General features: G+C 37.2%; 1 long non-coding RNA gene across 1 annotated transcript; it reads left to right on the forward strand.

The window, feature by feature from the left end:
- The first annotated feature begins 322 nt into the window (after positions 1–322).
- Positions 323–2,118, forward strand: LOC131237307 (uncharacterized). Its single transcript, XR_009167168.1, has 3 exons — positions 323–471; positions 738–1,786; positions 1,907–2,118. It is a non-coding gene; the product is annotated as an uncharacterized LOC131237307 (long non-coding RNA).
- Positions 2,119–6,000: the final 3,882 nt, after the last annotated feature.

Consider the following 6,000-nt stretch of genomic DNA (forward strand, 5'->3'; position numbering starts at 1 on the left):
CAATTCAGGGGCTACAAGTTTCTATAGTGACCTTGATCCAAGGTATTTCGTAATGGTATCAGCCAACATATTGTGCTAGCTTGCTGGTCGATACAATATGGCCACTATAATGGCCCTTTTTTGGGAAAAAATCTTAAAAATTATTAGTATGTTTCATGACAAGTTGCTTTTAGGAGTATAGATTCAATGCATCTCTTCCATATTTCACCTGATGGAAAGATATTGGCCGCAACCCATGGTTCCACATTGCATGTACGCATACATCTTCACTCACCTTTTATCATTCACTATGCTTTCAAATTGCAGGATGATTTGTAGGCTTTCTAGTCAATAGCATCTCTGCCTACAAAGCCAATGAGAGTTGAATGTGTGAGGCTTTCTGGAAGGAGGGATGATTGTGATGGATTTGAGAAGCATGCTTAATTGTTTTTACTTGTTTGCTCCAGCGAGTGTATCTGCATCTAAACCTGGGTAAGCTCTTCCTCTCTAGATCCTTTTGTTTATGCTTTAATCTTTTTTATTTCTTCGTTGTCTTTTGTATAATTTCCTCTCTATGTTGGGACATTTCAAAGGATGTAAAATCAAGGTATTATATGCTTGCTAACATGACAAACTTTTTCATCCCTTGGCGATAGGCATCCTTGCCTTCATTTTACATTTATCATTTGTATAGGAATTTTCTCTTGTTTTAAGTAGCTGACAGTAGAATTATACCTGAGGACTTTCTCATCTTGCAGTACTGTAGACAAGGCCCATCTAAGGCTTGCTTCAACAAAAGCTGTCTTGCGCCTGTCAAAGTACTGGGATCAAAAAATGCTGATTGATGTCTATTATTCAACTTTAAGATTATCACAGGTTGGATCTTTTCTTTCATGAGAAAGTTTGTTCGAAATGGCTGTTTACTAAGCATTGTATTCATCTTCTTAGAATGAAGATAAAATGTGTTGATTGTTTCGTTGCCTTTTGTAGTCTAAAAGCAGATGTTGTTTGCTTATCCAGAGATTTTAGTATGTTTCACACTAGTAGCAGTTGATTTTATCTTGGCATGCAGGATGTCTACCCACAAGCTAGGAAGCTATTCCTTAGAAAAGTACAAGCCGATATCCAATTATGTTTAAATCTATGTTTATATTTCTCAGTTCTATGTATGCAACTTGGGAAAATTGTGCAGACATAGGTGTTGGGTGTTACATATTGATTGAAGTGTCTGAGCCCAATTTTCAATGGCCATTATATATGGCAAAATACAAGGGCCACAAATGATTTCAATATTTTAAAGAAGTTGCTTTTGAACAAGAAATGGATTCCAGAGTCGAGAGAGCATCTTTGTGTGTTGGAATGATTTTTGCATCTGTAATGCTTCTTAGCTCCTTCAGTATAGCTTTTTACCCATAAAAAATGAATGAACATAAAATTACAAATTTGCAAATATAGTTGTGCTTTTGGTATAAAAGACATTGTATTGGTTCCTTTTCCATATGATATTCTAGAATATACTTAACAGTAATAGGTGGGAAGGGTGGGTGTATAATGTGGCTCCCATCTGATGTTGCTGCTTTATTTTTCAGCTGAGCAATTACTCTTCACTGGAAGGTGTTCTGTACTGCAAGCCTCATTCTGAACAGCTTTTCAATGAAATTGGCAGTTTTAACAAGAGCTTCTAGTCACGTAAGGCTTCTCTCTTGAGTTGTATCAGATTCTCTTTGATTTCTATCTGCTTAATTGCACGATGTGTTTTCGCTTTTTAGCAGCTGCAAAGTCGGCAGAGAAGTTTATCCCGGAACTGGTATGCTAAAACCATTGGACCTATCCATGAATTTGTGGCAAGATTTTTACTTTGTTAGAAAAATAATATATAAAAGGTGTGGAATAATGTTTAAGATGTTCTTCTGTTTGTGGATTTCAGACAAGATCACCTAGCAAGGTTGCTGGCATGTTTTTGGTTTCCTTAGTTCCCCCTTTTGCAAATGAGGGAAACCTTCACATTTGAGGAAACCGATTTCCTTTTTTAAAGATTTTTATTTTCTCAATCTTATCTTTTGCAAATGAGAGAACTGTGACTCGGTTACTTTTTTATTTTCTCAATCTCATCTCCGTGTGAATTATTTTTTGAATGACTATCAGGTGTAAGATTAAAAAAAAAAATACAAACAAATCTGTTTTTTTTAAAAATTCGCAGATATTTTAGCGACCGACCAAATCCGTCGCTAATTTCTGAACAAAACAATGGACGACGGATTTGAGATCCGTCACTCGTCATATTAACGACGGACTTTATCCGTTGCTAATATTTTAATGATTTTTTCCGAACTTCAGTGATGGATTTTTTAATTTTTGCGATGCATCTTATCCGTCGGGAAAAGAAAACGACCCAGTAAACAGCGACGGACGAAATTCGTCGTTTATTTGGTTTTACGACGGATTTGGTCCGTCGCAAATATGCGATTTTGGTGTCGTATAGATGGGATGGTCCATTTGGCGTGACTTTCATGCATGGGGCATCCACGGACAAGACCCGCAGTATGAATCCACTACAACTGCTACATATTAGGTATAGAGTTGATCAGGTATCAACTTGTCAATATGAAGAAGATTTTTCAATCTGATGGAGTTGAAAACTTCTTGGATCCACAGAAGTTTTGAATCAAGCAGATATGCTTGTTTTCCATTCATACTAGTGGGAATCATAGGGATGTGGCTTGTGTCCTACCCCCGCCTGTCTTTAACCATGAACGGGCAGTTCTATGGGCGGGCCCATCGTGATGTATCTCTTTATCCATGCCGTCCATCCCTTCTCTTAGTTCATTTAAAGTTATGTGCACAAAAATGAAGTAGATCTAATGCTCAAATGGACTACACCATAGGCTAGTTGTCATATAAAAATTACTGTAGGCTAGGAAGTTTCAATGGTGGGTGTTTTCATTCCAACTGTTTCACCTGTGTTAGTTTCGAATTTGAGTATTATTTTAGCTCACCTCCTACAATGAGCTTGGCAATGGATGGACAAAGTGAAAGGCATATGGATGTTGTGGTGGCCCCACAAAGCTTTTGCTCGATGGGGATCCTTGTAACAGATTCGTATCCTAATAGGAGTCAATGGATGGAATCCAATGACTATGACTTAACCTGCAAGTCTCAAGAGAGAGTTTAACATGGGAGTTTAGTGTGTAAGCAGCTGGAAATTATAGACATGACATACAATAACTCAAATTGAACAGACTAATTTGTATAACAGACTATCACAAAGTCAGTCTCAAGATTGCAATGCTTGAAATTTCCTTGACGATTAATTTTAGATACCTCTCTGTTGAAATCGTTACTCAAATTGAAATGAATAAATTGTATAATGGAATATCACAAAGAAGAGACGATGGCCATTTCATACAATCAAGCCTCTAAATTACAAATGTCTTTTACTTCTTTATAGTTACCTTGACATCAACATCGTTTATTGTAATTTGTAAACTACTTAAATGACTCTATAAATCTTTAGAATTTTGAACCATTTCAAGTTCTTGTTTTGTCATTTGTAATTCCTTCTTAACAATCTCTAATCCTCTCTTCAATAAATCATATTCTTTCGCCTCGAGCTCTCTCAATAAAATTTGAAGGTTTCTTTTGTCTGCATGGCTCGATGTATTTCTTGTTTGGTTTTCATTAAACTCATCACACCAACAAAAATATTCAATTCTCTTATGCCCTATAAAGATATTAACTTACACATTCAGTATGTAAGATAAAATTAATAGAATTAATTTAATATTTATGAATTATTAAGGCTTAAAAATCAAGACCTTCATGGGACATTTATAGACCATCTCCCTACATTTTTTTTTGTCTTCAAGTTTACGATCAAACACATCCCTTGATTACACTTGTAATTTATTTTGCTAATTTGACTGCAGTCCATACTCTGTCCATTCAATAAACCATTTAGTATAGATAAAAACATCATTACATTAAACAATAACAGTAAAAATAAATTTTGAAAAAAAAAATAGAAGAAGAAGAAATCCCAATATAAGGCCATTGGGATGTTTGACATTTGAGGGTGGTGCGCAAAGGAGTTCAAAACCCAAAATCTTGTAAATTAGGGCTGATTTTGGACAATTAAAATGAATTCTTTTATAACTTTTGAAATTGGAGATTTACAATGGAAGTATGTAACAAGAGTTTTTTCCTATTGTACTCATCACTTTTGAGCCACGTACCTTATTAAGCCCCTCAAAACTTACCTTCCAAGACTACTCCCCTGCTGTACAGACGCACATTTATTAGACCAAAATGCCCCTACTTTATAGTTGCGGTTACCTATGGCTACGGATTATAATAGTAGCCATTGAAATTGACCGCGAAGTGAATGAAATTGACTGTGAGAGGAATGAAATTGACTGCGAATTGAATGAAATTGACTACGAATTGAACGAAATTGACCGCGAAGTGAACAAAATTGACCGCGAAGTGAATGAAATTGACCGCGAAGTGAATGAAATTCACCGCGAATTGATTGAAATTGACCGTGAAGTGAATAAAATTCACCGCGAAGTGAATGAAAATGACCGCAAAGTGGATGGAATTCATCGCGAACTGATTGAAATTGACTGTGAAGTGAATAAAATTCACCCCGAAGTGAATGAAATTGACCGCAAAGTGAATGGAATTCACCGCGAAGTGAATGAAATTGACCGCGAATTGAATGAAATTCACCACAAAGTGAATGAAATTGACTGCGAAGTAAATAAAATTCACCATGAAGTGAATGAAATTGACCGCTAAGTGAATGAAGTGAATAAAATTGACCGCGAAGTGAATGAAATTCACCATGAGGTGATGAAGTGAATGAAATTCACCGCGAACTGATTGAAATTGATGGTAAAGTGAATGAAATAGAATTTTGACCATTGACTTGATGGAATCTTGGAAAATAACCAAGTTGGTTGGCTAAAGTAGCTTCTCCTACCCTAAAATCATACATGGTACGTCAAGTAACTCATTCTAGTTTAAGAGATATACTTGTTAAATGAATAAAGAAAGAAATGAATAAAAAGAGAGAAAAATATTTTTATATACTTATTATACATACATATTTACATAAATATGTATTAGAGAAAAATGTAGGGAGAAAAAGTTGTAAGACCCGTATCCTAGCCTGTACTGTTCTGTAGACTCCTGCGATCCTCCCGGTCGAATTCTGGTGATCCGCGATCTATTATCGGCATTTGCGCGCAACCTTGAGTCACTTCCCGTATTCCAGAGTCGGCTCGACCTGAGACTTGTACTATTGCGACTGCACCGTCGCCGCGGTTTCAACGCCGCGTCTTGCATACCGATCCGATACCCTGGCCAGGAGATGTGGGTTCGCGTTCAGTGCGAGGAAAAACATCGTGCGTTTGCAATCCCAAGAGAATCTCTACATCATGTCCCATTAGTCAATCAATCACCTCATGTCAAGTACAAGAGCAACCCTAAAGTCAACTCTCTCTCACCCTCTCTCTTACACACCCATACATGTCAAGTACACCTATCACCTCACATCCATTACCTCTCTTACAACCACCCCTTTTCTCTCTCTTTCTCAACACAAATTCCAAGCAAAAGAGAGGTGCACATTCAAGCTCTTCCACGGTGAGAAAAAAATGAGTGTTGTGTGGCCCACTTTTCACCCCATGATTTATCATCTTAGCCCTTCATTTCTCATCACCCTCCATCAAAGTGAGACACAAGGAGATCGGCGTTCCATCAGACCAAGAAGATCAAACGGTGGGTGCTTCTATAGGCTTAGATTTCATTCTTTTGATGATGGGCCAAGTGGGGCCTACCGATTGATGGTATGAATCTCACTTTGGACTTTAGATGTGGCCGATGGCCCATCTTGATTCTCATGATCATTCCATGATGGGGCCATTCTGCATGGACCCCATCATGATGTTTATTTTCCATGCATGGATAGGGTCATCTAGACCTTACATTTTGGTGGAAAAAGGATCTCCACTGTTGATT

This window comes from Magnolia sinica, chromosome 2 (genome assembly GCF_029962835.1).
Source record: "Magnolia sinica isolate HGM2019 chromosome 2, MsV1, whole genome shotgun sequence".
In the NCBI taxonomy this organism is placed as follows: domain Eukaryota; kingdom Viridiplantae; phylum Streptophyta; class Magnoliopsida; order Magnoliales; family Magnoliaceae; genus Magnolia; species Magnolia sinica.